Source organism: Acinonyx jubatus, chromosome B3 (assembly GCF_027475565.1).
Source record: "Acinonyx jubatus isolate Ajub_Pintada_27869175 chromosome B3, VMU_Ajub_asm_v1.0, whole genome shotgun sequence".
Taxonomy (NCBI): Eukaryota; Metazoa; Chordata; class Mammalia; order Carnivora; family Felidae; genus Acinonyx; species Acinonyx jubatus.
Genome location: NC_069386.1, coordinates 127025792 through 127044999, shown reverse-complemented (window position 1 = coordinate 127044999; position 19208 = coordinate 127025792). Strand labels below are relative to the sequence as shown.

The 19208-nt window shown below is 40.1% G+C and overlaps 1 protein-coding gene across 1 annotated transcript in view; it reads right to left on the bottom strand.

Annotated features, from left to right (window-relative positions):
* Positions 1 to 16360, bottom strand: part of FLRT2 (fibronectin leucine rich transmembrane protein 2) — a 65055-nt gene extending 48695 nt beyond the window's left edge. Inside the window, exon 1 of the mRNA XM_053224795.1 lies at positions 733 to 16360. The gene's annotated coding sequence lies outside the window, so the exon portion shown is untranslated. The remainder of the gene's footprint in view (positions 1 to 732) is intronic.
* Between the last annotated feature and the right edge of the window lie 2848 nt (positions 16361 to 19208).

Below are 19208 nucleotides of genomic sequence, written 5' to 3'. Positions count from 1 at the left end.
TTTTGCCCCCCTCCCCTGTTGGATATTTGGCAATGTTGTAGACATTTCTTTTTAAGTTTATTTATTAATTTTGAGAGAGAGAAAGAGAGAGAGAGAGAGAGAGAGAGAGAGAGAGAGCGCACATGACCAGGGGAGGGGCATGAGAGAGGAAAAGAGAGAAAAGCCAAGTAGGCTCCGTACTGTGTGGAGCCTGATGTGGGGCTTGAACTCACCAACCATGAGACCATGCTGAACTGAGATCAAGAGTCAGATGCTTAACTGACTGAGCCACTCAGGTGCCCCTAAACATTTTTAATAGTCATGACTGGAAGTGCTACTGGCATTCAGTGGGTGGGGCCCATGGATGCCCAACGGACCCCACAACAAAGAGCTATTCAATTCAAACTGTCGCACTGCTGTGAAGAAACTCTGAACCAGTGACATGACGCTGAACAAGTTATTGACCTTTTGGAAGCCCAGGTCTCCTTATCTGCATAATGCTGATAATAATACAACAGAACCTTCCTTGAAAGGTGGGTAAGGATATTGTAAGACATAATCCAAGCAAAGCACTTCCTCCAGCTACTGGAATGCTGATTGCCTCATAAGTATTTCTTTAAATAAGTTTTATTGGTAACAGTGCCTCTGTTTTTCACTTAACACAAGAAGATGGGAAAGGAAAATATAAGAGGCCACGAGAATAATCACTCATTTTAAGTTGTAATAGTATAAAAAATAAAATTCAGTACTCACATAGTCAAGTTTGGTTCATTCCAGAATATTTCAATCTAACCGCAACACCAAAAATAAAAAAGGAAGCTCAAATAAAAGCAGCATCCCAGAACACTTCCTCATCATTCACCAAGCAAGGGTTCCAGAACTCTTACTATAAGGCTGTTGAAGACAAGACAGCCTTGTGGGTAGTGTTTAATGAGGGAAATTTTAGACTAAAAGGAGAATATGAAAACTTATTATCATTGTAATATCATCTTTGGAACATGAGCTCTCATTCCAAGGATGAGTTTTTATTTCAAGTCTTAAAGCGTTGTAATTTTTGTTCTTTCGAACTGTCAAGGGTGACCACATCTGAAGAGATAGTTTTCATTTGCCTGTTGAACCTGTGGTAGGGTCTGAGCAACAGCAAACTGTTCACTTAAAAAGGAAAAAAAAAATTCCACAGTCAAGTCCTTCCATTTGTTGAAACAGTTAGAAATTGAAGAGCAAGTTCCAGTTAAAAGAGCCTGAGAATCGAATATGTTTTTCTGCTTTAGATGGTGAAGGGGGCCAGAAACCACAAGATTGCACATCAAATGAGCAAAGAAAACAAATCAGGGAAGTCTTGGACAGCAGGAGTAGCTCTTTCACAAGAATTCTTTGGAAATGGTGTCTGTTGTCAGTATCAATTAGAGTGACCGAGATGAGCTCTGCTTTTTTTTTTTTTTCCATTCCTTAGCCATCTACAAAATGGATTACCAAGCAGTTTTTAAAATCTACTTCTGCCCATATTCTGAAATGCTGGAAGAATATAAATGGTTTTTTTTTAATATCATTTTGAAAACAGTGTAAAAGTGAGTTTTCTCACTTGATGGTAAAGCTGGAAATTATAACACCTTACCTAAGACATAACCAAAGGCCAAATATCAAGTCAGATATTAGTAATATAAAATAGTGAGATTCCCTGATAGCTAAACTGGATAATACTAATTTATAAAGGGAAGGCAACTCCAAAAATTACCAAAAAAAATCTCTACTATTTTTAACATTTACAAGCTATGTGGGAATTACTTTGATTCACCTAAATTCCATGAGAACCAGCTTACCTTCCTGTGTTGACATTTTGGATGTGAACTTCTTCCTTCTGACTTTGAGAAATATCATGGCCCCATTATACAAATGACAAGATCATTCCTCAATTGATTCTGTGTCTACTATGCCCAGGAGAATTTGCCTGGCTGGCGTTTTAACGTCAATTGCTTAAAAAAATTAAACCAGGATCCCTTTTTATATTTCACTTTTTATGTTGAAAAAACATAACAAAACACCATCTTTTCAACTCCTAAACTGTGGAAGAATTGACACCTCAGTAGAGGGGGAATTTATCAGGACTATGAAACACCAGTCTGAGGCATTGTTTCTTTTCTTTTCTTTTTTAATTTCATTTTATTGTGGTAAGAACAATGAATGAGATCTACTCTCCTAACAAAATGTTAAGTATACAATACTGTACTATAACTATAGGCACAATGTTACACAGCAGATCTCTAGAACTTATTCACCTTGCAGTAAGGAAACTTTATGCCCATTAAACGAGCATGATTTCTTACACCAGCATTGTCAATGAAGTCAGTGAAGTTGCTAGAAGCTCAAGTCACACAGCCCCCTGTGATTGAAGCCTGGCTCCAATGGCTGTGTGACTTGTCAGCAAGTTACTTAACCTCTCTGTGCCTCATTTACCTCTTCTATAAAAAGAATTACATACGTCATATATTTTGTATGTTTTTGCATGTATATGTGTGTATATATGTGTGTATATATGTATTTTATATATGCATGTGTGCTTACATATATATATGGCAAATAGAACCAATGCCAAGGAGATAAATGATATAAAAGTATTTGCTATCATTATTGCTGACTAACAGCAAAGCTGAAGCAATGGCACTCTTGAAGAACATTAAAAAAGGAAAATGTGGAGTGCCTGGATGGCTCAGTTGGTTAAGCATCCAACTCTTGATTTCAGTTCTGGTCATGATCTCAAGGTCGTAAGATCAAGCCTCAGGTCCAGCTCCATGGAGCCTGCTTGAATAAAGATACAAGAGGGCTGAGATTCTTACAACTTGAGATTCTCTAACTTTCTCTCTCTCTCTTTCTCTCTCTCTGCCTAAAAGAAATAAAAATAGAAAAAAGAAAGGAAAATGTATATACAATTCTATTTGTCAATTATTCTTCAATAAGCTAGGAGACAAAAAGAAAAGAAAATGCAACACCTCATCTTTGTTTCCCAGCTCTTCACCTAAACCCTGTCACAGAGTCCAAGGCCAGATGGCATTGTCCAATCTCTTACGATTTAGATACATATAATATGAAGAAAATAAAATTCACCCATCCTTAATCTCCACAAACTTTATTCTGCAGAATCTAGAATTCTAAATAACACATTAAGTAAAATAATACCTAATAAAATACCCAACACATATACGTATACTCTCCTGTATAACACACACACACACACGGATTCTTTATACTGAGATTACTATTTTTGGTTACTTTACTCTTTGACTTCAGGTTTATTTATTTGCAAATAAATTCTGCCTTATATTTGTGACCAGAAATAAGTTTTGTGGTTTTTAAAATAAGGATAAGTTTAGTACTTTTCTTATAACTGAACATTACCGAGCCCCCTTTGAGTGGGGAAGGCAGTATTAACCAACAATGTAAAATACTGTCCAGAAAAATGATAGTCTGGGATGAACCAAATCTGAAAAAGACTAGTTATGGGGAATAAAACATTTGAGCAAGCAATCTTGCTCTTTCAACCCAGAGGGGAGATACTCAACTCAAACCTGCAGAGGGATTGCTTTGAAAGGCTTAGGGACTGGAGACACTTATTGAGTGCTGATGACAGATGACGCCACAAGCATTATATCTCCCTTAATCTCACCTCCACCTTGCAGATAGCTGCAAGATTAGACCACCATCTTCCAAATAAAGAAACCAGGGTTCAAGGTCACACGGCCAGTCAGCAGCTGTGGTAGAAGGCCAACCACATTTCCTGGTTCTAAGTTAAATATTCTTTCACCATGCCACAGAAGCCCTCCCCTGTCTCTTGCCTTTCCTCAGCCCTCTTGTATTTTTATTCATTGCCTCTCCCAGGCACCCCCTGCCAGCCCCCCCTTGCATGCTTTTTGGATGATGCCCCGTTTGCAATGAAAAGTAAGTGGGGGTACAAAAGCCTCATATAGCTCCCACACAGAAGGCCTGACGAAGGTAGGGCCAGCGATGCCCGAACACGCCAGTATTGTCACAGACACGCAGCTGCAGACATGCACACCACCTCTGCAGGGCTCTTAAAGCAGCTCTCAGTGCCACTCAGCACCCTGTGTCAGCGGGCACCTGCGGTCAGCCACCGCACAGGAAGTCATGCTCTGCGGAGGCCTGCCATGTGAGTGGAGAAGTGGCCACAGGAGCCCAGAGGAGGACGTCTGTCCTCTGTGGCTCTGGAGGGCATATTGTCATGTCCTGAAAGACAGGAAGGGAAGAAAGAGCTGCAGAAGTGGCTAAGGAAGAACCTCCAAGCCTGACTGAGTCCAGTCACCCAACCTAGGCCCTCCGTGTCTACTCCTGCACACGAATACAGAACGAACGCACGATTCACAAGGCCTTTCGTGGCTTTAATTGGCCTCCACATTTTTCTCTTTAAAAGCTTCAGCACTTTCTTTTTTTTTTTTTCCATGTAACGTCTTCTGCTAACTATTTAAACAAGGATAGAAGTGCAGTGCTCCCAGTCAATACTGTACAGCCTGGTACGTGCACATCCCATTCATAAAAGACATTTCCTAGTCCTGTGCAAATACTAATCAGCTCTTCCGTTTGGCGAGGCAAGTAGCTACGGAGCCCTAGTTCACTGTTGCTTAAATAGAGATTAAGACGAGAGCAGTTGAGTTGTGGAGCCTTCCCTAGACTGAAAGCTCCCAGGTTCCGGAGAATGGGGGAGCCCATATTCTCTGAGGGATAAATAAATAAATCCTATCACAGGGATAAAGACAGTCCAGTGCATCGCAGGAGCCAATCAATAACAAAACACCTTGGCCAATCACCGCCTATTCTTAAAACATCCTTCTAGCCATTGTCAGATTCTGATTAGCTTAAGAAAGGCCCCCTCCTCCTTTTTCTCCTTGATCTTCAGGAGGTTCCTGCATTCACTCTCTCCAGAGCACTGCAATCAGCATGCAGTGCTCCCGCCTGGTAAAGGAAGTTAGATTTTCATCTTTGCACAAAGCCTGGAAGCAATACCCTTTAAGTGGACCGGCAGTCTGATCTTGACTTCATCCCGTAGGCGCTCTGGAGTGTGCTCGCAGCTTCTCCCTATGGCATCCACTGCCTTATTCTGGGTATATCTGGAGCTAGCTACTCAATTGCAAGTTTTCTGCTCCCAAAATTCATTGCTTTAACTCACATTTGACTTCTGCTCATGGTAAAGAGTGCCCATCAGTCACTCAATGGATTGATTCCTTGAAGCTACTATTTGGGAAATCTGCCCATTCCACTTTAGCCAACGGCGAGATTTTGAATGGGTCAAAAGTGTTTCCTTAATTTCTGATTTAACAAAACGGGTGCACTTTATATATTTTTTTTTCTCATTACCTCTACTACTTTAAGTATTATAGCACAGTACAAAAATCGTATAAATTAAAATTAATTTATCTTACAGAAACAAATTTTCCGGAAGTATTTATTTTTGGAAATGTTAGGAGAGGCAATCTCACTGTCAGGATTGGATCCCCCTACCTCCCTCCCATAATTTTTAGCATCTTACAGAGATTATTTCTCAATGAGTTTCTGCATACAAGTCTTAGAGCCCTAACCCTTCACAAGGACAATCTCACTCCTCACACAGGAATTTTCTCTAGGTTCTTTCCTCTCAGATGGCTTTCTAATTTTTGATAAGTGCAGGGGGCGGGGGTGGGCAGGAAGCTTAGCTTTAACCCACAACGTTGTTCGGTGAAACAATGAGCAATTTTTATTCTGAAAAAAATTATACAGAATATAGGAATACAGTAGAAATATACAACAAAAATTAACGTACGTCTAACATATACGGAACCCTATGAAATGATGTCCTTTTCCACAGTCACTACTTAACATCTCTCAACATTAGGTGCTTTCATCCTGAGTTGGTAATAAAAACGGCTAGATATACTGAGCACTTTCTTACAGGACAAATCCATGCACGAGTATCTCCTGTAATCCACACAACGACTGCATATGATCGAACTATTATCCCCTTTATACACATCATGGTAAGTAGCTATGTTGTATCTATTGGGTGCCTAACTATGTGCCAGACATCTTATTCCAGATGTCTTCATTTAATCCGTACAGTAGCCTTATGAAGTCAGTTCTCAAGTTACTCCGATTATACCAATGAAGAAACTGAGCCCACAGCGGGTAAGTAACTTACCGAAGAGGAACACCAATAAATGTCAGAACCGCGACCCAGACTGGCCTGATTCTACACTTCATAGCCACTTGGCTCTACTGTCTCAAAAAAAAAAAAAACAACAACAAAAAACCCTAAGTACAAATGAAAATCAATGAGTGGGGCTGAAAATGATCTCCCAGAGTAACTGGACAAATAATTTCTACTTCTTTCTTAGTTTCCCCATCTCAAGCTTTCTATCACTTTCATAGAGGCTCCTGAATTCAAACAAACCATGATTACCAACCTGCTCCCCCTCCCTCCACACACACATCATGTAATTGTAAGAATAGATTACATCAAACTAATGCTCATCTGGCTGCTGAACAGAATCATATCAAAACTCCATTCATTTTGCCTTACCACCAGCCTGCATATATAATAGGACCGGAACATATCTTGCGCCTGGTATATCATACAGGGTATGGGGTGACAGCTGTTAGTAAGTAAATATCTTCCACTGTTAGAGGTACTGCTCACTATAAATATCCTCTCATTTAAACTTCCTAAGAACGTTCCAGAAAGACTTCTTATGTACAGCTTTTAGAGACATGAAAACAGAGACTCAGAAAAAAATTAATAGTCAAGTAAATATTTAAAATTAGCTCTTCCTCCAAAGCCTTTAATTTTTCCACTGACAAACTGCACTGATGATGCTCTCCATTTGCGAACCTCCAACAAAAGAACAGCCAGGGTAAAGTAGGAATACCACAAAAAGAGAACCGTGCCCCTCACTGTAGGGAAACGCATAAATTAATGCCAGATTGCATCCACGTTTGCAGGTACAGCTGTCATCCACAGCCCGGGCTTCATCCCTTCAAAGGCTATGACCCAAGCTGAAATGCGATGACAGAATCATTGTTGTCACACGTCCTAATTGTGGATAGAATAATATTCAGAAATAACACTGCAAAATAACCCCAAATATTAGATCTCTTTTTCATTCTGGTGAAATATGGCAAAGCAACTTTGGGCACTATCTTCATAGCCCTAATAAATACACACACTTTTTTCCTGAATAAAAATAAATAACTTTATTATTAAAATCTATTTCTATAAATTTAAAAATAATTGACACCATATAGCAAACTTTATGACTATTGCACAGGGAGAATTTAACCTCTTATTCCAGACGAAAATGGAAATCGTCCAGTGCTAACGTGCTGCACTCATCACTACAGACGTCCATGAGGACTGGGGCTTTGAACCAAAGGAAGGGAACAACCATCAATTTGTTCCGAGAAGTGGAGATGTGGTAGAATTTTCTAAACTGTTTAAATTAGGGCTGAATGGTACAGTCAAACTATTGTTTTCCTTTCTTTGACCACTAAATATAGAGGCCAGTCTTCTCTGGGGTAGGTGGCATCCTGTAATGAGCCACGTGAAGCCTCGGGCTTGTCATTCAGAGCACTGCTTGCTCTGTTCTAGAATCCTGGAATACTCCATGACTGCCACAGCAGCCTCCGGACCCTCTCCAAACAAATGGGAAGCTCATTTGCATAAACCTCATTTCCATTTTATTCATCCTCTGCCCAAATCTAGATCAGGATATTTAATATCATCGCGCCGTGGGAGGTCACAGGAATTTAAAGGGCATCGTGGCCAACGATTAGAAAGCATACATTCCAGAGTCGAGTGTCTATCTGAAATCCAAAGCTGAAACAAGAGAAAGCCTGATGCCAGACACAGAGTAAGAAAAAAGGACCAACTAAAACATCAACAGGGAAGAAACTAGAACCATCTCTGTGTTCTCTCTCTACAGATGAGCTAGAAAGCCACCGCTGAGGAAGTAGCTATGAGGCACACCAACCACTTCACTTGCATTTCCATATTTAGTCTTTTTCTACTCCCTGATACCTAAGTAAAGACCCAGAGGAAAAGAAAGTGAAAAGGCAGGTGGTGTTTTCAATGTTAAACATCCTCTAAACAGCAGAAGATTGGAACACAGTAGTCCCTGGCTTGTGACTCCATTCCCTTCCCCCAGGGGATCTCCCTTCCGCTGACCTGTTGTTTTCTGACATTGTTCTTCATACAACAGGAATGTGTCCTACGACGTGTAAACCAAAACCTCAGCAATTTACTCAGCGTTTGCGTGTTTTCTTCTCCTTGACCACTAAAAAGACCGAGACAAACGGTTACCTTCAACTCAACTCTCCTGAGGTTTATGAGCCAGATTTTGAGGTCTGTGTGTCAAGGTTATTTTCCAAGAATGAGTCGGCTCGATGTCACGTTAAACGTATGCGCACACACCACACGCGCACAAGGGCGCGTACGTGAACCCAAATTTCTTCAGCACGCGTGATCGCATTAGGAGGAGAAAACAAAATGACTTCTGGAAACTCTGCAGAAATCCTGCAACACCAACAGCACCTTCTCTGGCTCATTAATTCTGGCCTAAATTTGCTACTGTCAGGCAAATCAGGCACGCTGACCGGCAGACACCCACCTGCTATTAAGCTGAATGTGCCTGGCATCTTGACATTCTATTGACTCCATTCCAAGGCTTATGTAAAAAAGGCAGCTCAGAGTCCAAAAGGAATTTTAGCCACAAATACTTTGGGAGAAATCCAACAAACAACTAAAAACAGAAAGACAAGATGCACATCTGAGTGACACAATTGAGACAACCAAAGCAGACTACTGAGTGTTCAAGGACAAATCTACAAATGACCCAAGCACCCCCTTTTGAGAACTACTCATGTTAAGAAATTCCAATAGCCTAGGCATCGAATGACCACCCCCTCTCATCTGGATTATTGGCATATATCCTCCCAAGAGTATTCGTTATTATTCCAAAGGTGTTGCTTTTAAGGAGACCCTGTCAGTTCTTGCCCTCTAGATCTCTATACAGATTCAGTAAAAACTCGTTGCACTGTAAACATGGTCCTGATAATGACAAGGGATTCAGGTTCTTAAGTAGTTATGACAAACCAGAAACTATCCAAAGGGCTTTAAAAGACTGTGTCCTTTAATCTTCCAAACAGCCCTATGAGCCAAGAGTTTGATTTCCATTTTACAGATATGGAATATTGAGGTTCTGAGAGGTAAAGTAGTTTTCTCCAGGTAGCTGGAAAATGAGATACTAGGAAAGAGAGAGCATCAGAACGCAGTTATACATTTCCTGAAACGTCCCAACCCTTAGCCACCACATTGGGGGTAGGGACCCCCAATAATTCAAGCATAAATAAAATGAGTATACACCCAATTTCCTAATCCTGGCACTGATGGCTTTGGTGCCAGCTGCTTGTCACCATCAACTATGCATAAACAGGATGGCCCTGGGGGTGTTCTTTAAAACCAGACCAACTCTCTCTTACTTTCGTCCAGAGAAGGCAAACATTTCAAAATCAAAATCATATATACATTAGAAAAGAGAGAGGGAAGGAGAAACCTGTAAGCCCACCAGGCAGCATGAATTTCAGCTGGCTCCCACTCCTCCCCTCTGGCTTCTCACTCCCACCAACCACTGCACTTCAAAGAAGGCTCTGAGAGGAAGGGGGGCATCAGACCCATTGGGGCCATCTGGAAGAAGGCTCTTCTGCTAAGGGGAGACTAGAATATGAGTGGAGATTCACTGCAGATGCCAGTCAACTCAAATAAAGAATTCAAAATGCTTTCCAAAAGCTGATTCCTATCAGAGCTGCTGGGAGGACCAGAAGATGGAAGGTTTTTCAACCAGAAGCAATGTGTTTCTGCTGCACAGATATTTCCCAGGTTTATAAGATGGTTCCAGGTTTTGAAGTGCCCGTGTGGGTTGAAGGAGCATAGACAGCCATCTATATTTCAGTTAGACTCAGCTTACCCCTTTTACCACCTGACAGGGGTGTTTCACCCTCCAACAGAGCTATCTGTGACTTTGTATGAGCCTACAATTGGAAGGAATACTCTTCTTATAAAAGTGCTCCTACATTGAGCTACATAAAGCCAATACATGAAATAACCAAAAACCAAGGTTTGTTAGCATTCCCCAACCCTCAACTTCCCTACTCTGTTGTGGCCTCTATTTTCTTGGCCAGCGTCAGCCCTAGGTAGGAGGCCAATGTATCCTTCCCACCACTTGGCCTCTTATTTGCAAGGTGACTTCTTAGAGACAGCCACTTGGCCATGGATTCTTGGTTTATCATCCATCAGTTAGCATTGCTACTGCTGCCATTATTATTCAAAATGGTTATATAAAGATGTTCTCATCTGATAATGATGTTTGCAATATGCTTTTACGCCACCTAGTCAACAAAGTGCCCCTGTGATTTTTGTGTAGGCACGAGTCAGCAAAAGTGCCATCCTGGAATGCTTAGCAGCTTTCTGAATGGTTATACGTAGAAATAGAGAAAAAAAAGGGGGGGTCTATGTATTAAAAACAACAACAGACTGGATGTCCTTTTGTGCATGGTTGACAATAAAAAGAGCAGCACCCAGGCAATATTAAAAATATCTGGCTCTTTCCTCCTCAACTCAGAGCTTGACAAACTCTGTAAAGGCAGTGATTGTTGTTTGCTGAATAAAGGCCCAAGTCTGTCCTTGACCTTCTGGCTCAAGTCCTATCGACAGTAGAGGAAGCAGAACACACATATCGAAGGCAGGGCATAGTCCTCGGAGGCTAAGAAGATGACTAACAATGAGCATAGTGCCTAGAAAGCAGAATATCCAAGGGGGTGACGGATGCAGGGAATTAATAAAAATCCATGCACCTCCTTTTAATGGTAGCAGCACTAGACTAGTTAGTAGAATTCTCCTCCTCATGATGCACTCAACTCTCCTTAATGTCAACAGGAGTTCTGTAACAGCACTGCAGGAGAAAAATGGATTCATACGTCATTTAAAATGAATCATTTCCCTTCCTATCCTCCATTTTTATACATACTGACAAAATACAAAAATAAATTTTAAAAAATCGATTCAGCTTTGTAGTTTTCTACTCCAACAGCAAACGCAAGCATCAGAATGATACGATTTGAAAGTCTTTGAATAATTATTTAAATGGGGTCACCCACAATGGAATCCCACGAGCCTCAGATTTGCCAACCCAAAATGAAAAATACAAGTGGCAATCCGTTACAAGGTGAGTCAATTTGGAGGCTCCCATCTTCTCTTCCTTGTTTATTGTGAGATTTGAATTTCCATTTTGTTTTTAACAAGGGTGGCAGAGTTTGCTGACCAATGGCCGGAGCTATAGTTAGAGGAGTAATAATATTTAAGATCATGGGCAGAACTGGCTTTTCACTTTTTCTAAACAGAAATACAAACCATGTGCTCATCATGACTTTCATGTCAAGGACTTGGGCTGGCCATCAGAATGTTTGCTCCCTTCTTAGCACAGTAGATGAATGCTCTTGGGGATCTGGAATGCCTCCAAGGTATATCTATAATGCCCTTTCTCCAATGTAATGGAATATATCTACCATCAAGCAAGTAATTGGTTTTAATATGAAGAGCTGTAAATCTGAATGAGTTTGTTAACAAAAAAAGACAACGTATTGTTAAGTTACCCCCAAAAGGTACAAGCAGTTTGTACTGCCATTGCTATAAAAATTATATGCTCAAAAATCAGAAAACACAATCTTTGCCTTTCCTCGAAAGAATGCTAGAGGCAATATGTTGATTATTTTTCAAAGGAGGGAAAGAAGGTGTTGAAAGCTCTTCCCAACATGTAAAGTTCTGAGTTTGCAAGCACCAAACACAAAATAATGATAATGTTTTAGCACTTTATAAATTTAAGTTACTCTGTCTACTCTTTGGAGACAGTAAATACTTTTAGACAAAGTACAACGTCCATGCCTCTATGCCCAAATAGAGGAAAACAGGGAAATACTTTAAAGCATCAGAAGATAACCATGGTGATGAAAATACGTAGCTCTTGTCCTGAAAGGAAAATAGGAAAACACATGTAATTAAAAAAAATAGCAGTGAATCTGAAGGAAACCCAAATAACTGCGGGTTTGGTCATGAGTTTCTGAGACTGCTTCTGATGACCTGAATTTCAAATACGACACAAATTGTGAGGAGAGAAAGATCATTTTACCTCCGATGGTCACTGGTGAACTCAATAGTAGGTTATTAATCAGAGAGAGTGCAGACAATAAATAAGCAAGGTTGTGAATAATCTCTTAAAGAGTTAACGCAATAAGTATCCTAGAATATACCCTCCCAAATGGAGTTTTACAGGCAGGAGGGAATTAAGGTTTACTGAACTCCTTAAAAGCCATGTCTCTCCCAGACATTGTGCTAAGCACTTAACATATATTACTTGCTTTAATCTTCTGGATAGCCCAGCCAAGAAGGTAGTATTATCACTTCTTTACAGATCAACAATTTGACACTCGGAAGCCAAGGCACTGAATGGGGGAACTACGACTGGAAGGGGGCTGAGGTAGAACAAAGGCAGGCCCCCATTCTGTCTCCCCTCGTGCACACACTCACTGTCTGCACCTCCCGGAGGGGCTGGACATTGCTGCCTTTGGCCTCTTCATTAATGCTTTGCCCCACAGGGAGAAGGACAGTCCGAGGCATGGTTTTCAACACTTGCTGTAAGCAATGTTGGTTGGGGGACTTGGGAATCCAAACTGCTCCTCTCTCATTACTACTGTTAGCTGCCCTTTGCATGAGAGTGCCACTGGGGAGGCCGATGTGCCTGTCCCAAAGCAGAGAACTATCTCATTTCTCCAGTTCCAACCTAACTTAAAAAAAAAAAAAGTGAGTCAATTTGGAGGCATTCATCTTCTCTTCCTTGAGCTGCAGGACCCCTTAATCCATTCTAAAACAATGTTTTGAGGGGGAGACAGGGGTACTGATAGGTATTTTTTGAGTTTGAAGAAATATTTATGTAAGACCTAATCAAATTATCAACAGCCCCAGAAAATGAGAAATAGGGTTGCAGGTCACAAAGTCCCGTGTCCCACCCACCTACACTCCATTCAAAGGCATCCGGAAGTATCAGATATACACATTCAACATTTACCTGCAATATAACATCGGGCCCATTTCACACACAAGGACTTGGGGGGGATGATTTGGGTTCAGGTTTCGAGATCTCAGTGACATGGGAAAAGCTCAGGAGCAACACTTGGGAATAAACAACCTTCAGGGTGATAATCAGGTTGGGTCCGAGCAGCTGAACCATTTCCTTGGTAATCACAACCACCTAGTACAGACTCTGTGCGAGTATCTGTCATCTTCACAAGTGTGTCCGTTAAGTGCATGGAAAACCACGCCCAATAATTTATTAAATAAAAGCCAAAATGAAAATATTTGCTTACCCAATGACTACAGGCCTTTCCCGCTGAGTCAGTCTATAATAAGGGTGGGCGGTACCCAGAGATCAATTTCAACCTAAATGAATCCTAGTGGTGTTGGCAATGACCCGGTCTCCTCTCGAATGATGGCCGATGCCTTTGTTGCCTATTGTAAACAGCATGTCCTGGGTAAATTTTTTTTCCAAAAGAGACTAAAGAGATGCAACTCAATGACAGAGGAAAATATTCCATTTGGAAGAATAACTATTTGGGAAGACAACAAATTAGTCAACAGGGAACTCTTAGGTTCCTCATAAGCCTCACATCAAAATAGAGCTCCGTGATTTAGGGAGAAGGTGGTTGGTACCCACATGAGAAGCACTGGAACAAATTTCCACATAAAGTGATGGCTTAATAGGAGCCATGTGGCTAAATTCCCCTGCACTCTAAAAAAAACCCTCCAATTTATTTAAGAAATAAAAGTGAATTCAACAATGGCAAAATGCAGCATAAAGGCAAAGAAAGGAATAAAAGATAAAAAAGGCATCTTCAAATTTCTTTCTAATATAATGCTCTCAAAAGGATCAAGATACAAGTTAACAGTACCAAAGTCTCCACATAGCCTTTTTGTGTCAGGATCCTTTCTGACTTCCTAGTATTAACACTTGTGAAACACCCAAGTGTTAGGCTTCTGTCACATGAAAGGCTGCCAGGTAAAGTAAAATAAGATACAAACAGAGCATAGGACACATGCATGCAATTATATATATGCATATATTTATACATATACATTCACTGTTTATCAAAACTTTGAATTTAATTGGGCAGGCTGTATTTTTATGTATCGAATCTATTACGCTTATGATCAGTCATGAGCTAATTTTGAATGAACTATTTTTGAACCGGTGAATGGTGCAAATCATTACCGTGCTTTGTGATTTCCTAAGAAGGCCTTCGAAAATGCTGACTCCTGAGACTCCCCTACAGATTATTTCCCCTATGGGACAAACAGCACTGTGTTTACCTGCTTGTGGGAGAGTCTGGATACACACATATTTGAGAAAGACTGTTTTAACCCAGACTAATAAAAGGAAATGAGGAAGACACAATAAGTTTGATTTCTCTGATGGCTCAAATCACTCCATTAAGCCTTTAGAGGGGGGTCAGATGTCTGAAATCTTAAGTGTTAATGTGAGAATGTCCAAAGGAGATCATGTATACCCAAATACTAGTTAATGAAATATTATCATGGACCACTTCTTCACTACTCAGAGGAAGATGCTGAGGGAAAAATCACTCACTTAAAATTCGCAATCCAGAATCATGACCGAGAATAGCATCTCTGACACCTAATGCCCGAACTCACCCCATGCTGTCATTTCTAAACAATTCTTCCTTACATCCTGGCTTGAACAGCTGAAGGAGTTGGCACACCCAACAGAAGGAGCTGAGACATTTTTCTATCCTTAGCTAATGTGTAAACTCCTTAGCTACAAAGTAAGTGTCCAATCACAATATAGCATAAAGAAATCCACATTTGAATCAGGAATTATCTCAACAGATGTAAGCTGTTTCTTCATTGTATCGGTAAATGTTAACATAGCATTAAAAGTGAGTAAAGAAAAATCTAATTGCACTTTACTGAATATAAAACTCAATGACTTTTTGCTTCCAAGGATATGGGGTGTGTGTGTGTGTGTGTGCGTGCATGCATGCGTGCATGCGTGTATATTGTATCTGTGGTAGAAATGATGGAGGAGAAAGTGTTTCCTTCTCTTGCTATCAGCAGACTTTCTTCTCTGTGATATTCTAACCATTTAATATAACTCCTCCATTTACAATTTAGCCCTCCATTTAAAATCGATGAGAATTTGCCTCCCATGGACTATATCTGACAATTCTAGGTTGCTAACTATGAACTTCAAATATCCAAAGGCACGGTTCAGCCATGAGAAGCTTTTAACATAGAAAGTATGTCTAATCAGTTGTAAGAGTGGCCAAGAACTGGAGAGTTAAAACTGAAGCATGGTCTATAGTTAATAGAACTTCAGTAGAGTGGAAAGTAGCGATAAAGACTCTCTTGAGAGTTGCTCAGACCTCTTTTTAAATCCAAGTTCTACCTTGACTGTCCATGAGATCTGGGGCAGGTTATTCAAACCCTCTGAGCCCCTTAGTTACTGGCAAAATGTAAATACCAGCATGTAATTACAAAAACTACCATGAGGATGAAATAAATCAGTATGTGTGAAGTACCTACCACATGGAAGGCCACACGGCTCACTAAATGGTAAGAATGAGAAGCAAGAGAGTGTGTTTCTCTGGACCCATTGGGTCGCCATGTATTTGCTAGTACAGTAAAAGCTTTGCAAGCATAATTCATTCTGGAAACATGCTTGTAATCCAAAGCACTTGTATATCAAAGCGAATTTCCCCAAAAGAAATAACGGAAACTCAGATGATTCGTTCCACAACCCAAAAATATTCATATAAAAATAATTACAATACTGCAGTATAGTACAAAATAATAAAGAAAATACAAAATATAAAGAAAAATCAACAAATTAATCTGCATTTATCTTTGAAAGCCTTCATGGCTGGTGCGAGCGTGACAAGAGAGGAGTGTTATTGTGTAGGACGACTTTCACTATCACTAGTGGAATTATTGCTATCTATTGGCTCAATGGAATCTTTTTCTGCATGGGGGTCATTTTATACACTGGCATGGATGTTGACTACAGTACAGTATTAATAAACTTGCCAAGTACTGTATTTAATGTAATTGGCAATAAAGCAGCAGAGGAGAGGGTCTATATCTGCATGTAGCCTGACCTAGAATGAAGCTAAGCATTCCTAAGCTTACTCTTGTATGGAAAAGCAGAGGACTGTCCACAGGTACTTTGAAGTGACATAAAATACACTAGTGACAGTTGGGGGCACCTTCCCACATTCTGAAAAGTCAAACACTGCCAAACTGCCAGTGAACTGCCAAACACTGTGGCCTGAGACCGAGCATCCAAGTATGGGAGACAATCAACCACAATCGCGCAGTGAAAGAGAGAGAAAAAACATTGGCTCAGTTGTGACCATGTGATGTTCGGCATCATGTACTACTCATATTGCAAGACATTACTCATTTATCAAGTTAAAATTTATTAGAAATGTTTGCTCGACTTGCGGAATATTCCCAGAACAAGTTACTCACAATCCAAGGTTTTACTGTTCTTAGTTTTGAACTAACTCTGTACCTAGCTAAGTGGAGGACAAATGAGCAGGAAAAGAATATCAAGGCCTACTTACTGTCTGCATATAATTGTCTTATAATCAATTAGCCAATACATGCTTGATAACCCCTGCCATGAATATTGGACCTGATTAATTAATGATGATAATACAAAAAATTCTAAGACATATTGCCCTGCTCTTGATGTCTTGGTTAAGGAGATAACTGCTTGAGAAGTTAATGAAAATAACAGCAAAATAACTACAACAAAAGGACAACATAAAAGTAAAAATGGCAGTTGATGGATAGCTGATGAATTATGAGAGAAGTTGTATAACTGATAACACCTATGAGCTCCAAGGAAAAGGGAACCACCATGAGTTGAAGAAACCCCAGGAATTCATCATGAAGATAAGCCACTTGAGATTCACTCTGAAGCGATGTGGGACTTAGATAAGCAGAGAAGAGAAAACCCTAGGTTTCTGATACAAGTAAAGCTGCAAAAATGAGAAAACACAGGGCCCAGTGACGACTTCTAGAAAGAGAGTACATTACCCATGTCATCATAGCACTGAATGCTTGGCACAAAAGATGAACCATTGCTATTGCTATTTATTTTTGTATATGTGCTGCCGAAGCGAGCACATGCTATTGCTATTTATTTTTGAAAGAGACACAGTGCAAGCAGGGGAAGGGCAGGGAGAGGGAGAGAGAGAATCCCAAGCAGACCCCACACTGTCAGTGCAAAGCTCCATGCTGGGCTCGAATTCAAGAACCATTATATCATGACCTGAGCCAAAAATAAGGTCAGATGCTTAATCGACTGGGCCACCCAGGCACCCTATGACCAAGGCTATTTAGGCCCATGGTTCTCAAGATTTTATTGTTTGGCTCACTACCATACCACCGTCAGATAATAACAGAGATCATTTTCAAGATGCCACCCAAAAATGTCTGGCGTTGCTTAGACAAGATTGATTGTAGAATATATATAATCTTAGTAAGTTGGCACTAATGCCTCCCTCCCCAACACACACACACACACACACACAAACACACACACACATTTCCGTTTCACTGACTATAAAACAATGGTGTCTCTTGACAAATGGTTTATACCATGAGAAACAGGGGCCATTAACAGCTTTGGCAAGCCCAATCAAGACACATTTGATAAAGAAAGAAGGTGCTAACTGTATTCTTCAGACGTGAAATGCAGAGTCACAGAAGGAGAGTCCCACTATGGTTCTGTCTCAGTGGACTTGCCTCAGCCCACCTTGCTACTCCACTATCTTATTACTCATGTCCCATTCCACCATGGTAAGAGAGTTACTGAAGTACCAGACAAATAATGGTTATCTTTGATTCCCTTCTTTGGCATCAATCTTTAGACAGGCTTTGGACATGTCAGTGGAAGGGAAGAGCTCAGAATTTAGACAAACTATTTTCCTTTGTTATACCCACATTAACCAGCCCACCCATTGGATTATACTCTTAAACTGCCAGTTAGGCACCATTAAATGAAAATGTCACAATATGCACTCTCTGCTCACCTAATAATGTAATATTCTCCCTATCCCATAACATTCTTTATGTTTCTAGTTTGCTAATGTTTCTGAAACTAATACACAAGAATGTGATGATTTCCATTTAAAGAGATTTTAGAGTATTAAAAAATATTACAGCAGATCCAAATATAAAAACATTATGGCCAACCCTAAGCCAACACCATGGTAGACTCTTAAAATGATGTACTCTTTTGGAGAAAAACATTAGCAAATAGCGTCCCATACTGAAATAAAGTATATTATTTTAAACCACTCAAGCTTGAGCAAAACAGATGAAGAAAATCTCTGGGTTCCAAATCCTTAGGAATGTCACCAGGCCCCATTACTGCCTCACAACCACACAAAGACAATACCACCGAGAAACCTAAATGGACACTTTCTCTAGAGACAGGTCTCACACACTTGAGGAAACAATGCTTTAAAATCTAAACTCTTAATTCAGTATAGAGTGTACTGAAGAAAAAAAAAGTAAAATGGGATATATTAAGTTACCAAAGTTGTTCTCAAAGAAATAATGAGAATTTAAGGGAAAACACAAACAGAAAGAATTCATTAAAACCATACACTCCACTCTTTGGTCCTTCATTAAGTGTACAAGTTAAAGCCCATCTATGCAGTGTTTTAAAAAATAATTGACCTCTAAATGTGAATTCATTTAGCTGCTTCCGATACTGTGGTCAGGTTGAGGTAAGAAAGTACAACTATGAATCCTAATGCCTAAAACAAAAAAAAGGAGTTGAATTATTGTATGTTCAATGTTCATATCTACTGAGTTATTTAGAATATCCTCACATAGATTCTAATCTAGAGTTGAAACTTGAAACCCATGAAAACCAAGGGTTTTCACCTTTAATGGTCAATGCAAACTTGGCAAAAGAACAAGAGAACATCTTTAAAGGAGCCAAGGTCTAATTTATGTGTCCAAGTGGCAACTTCCCCCTCTTGGGTGATGGCTGTCAATACCAGAAGCCAGAAAAGGGGGATGGTAGAGACAAAGAGTGCTATTTTGTGTA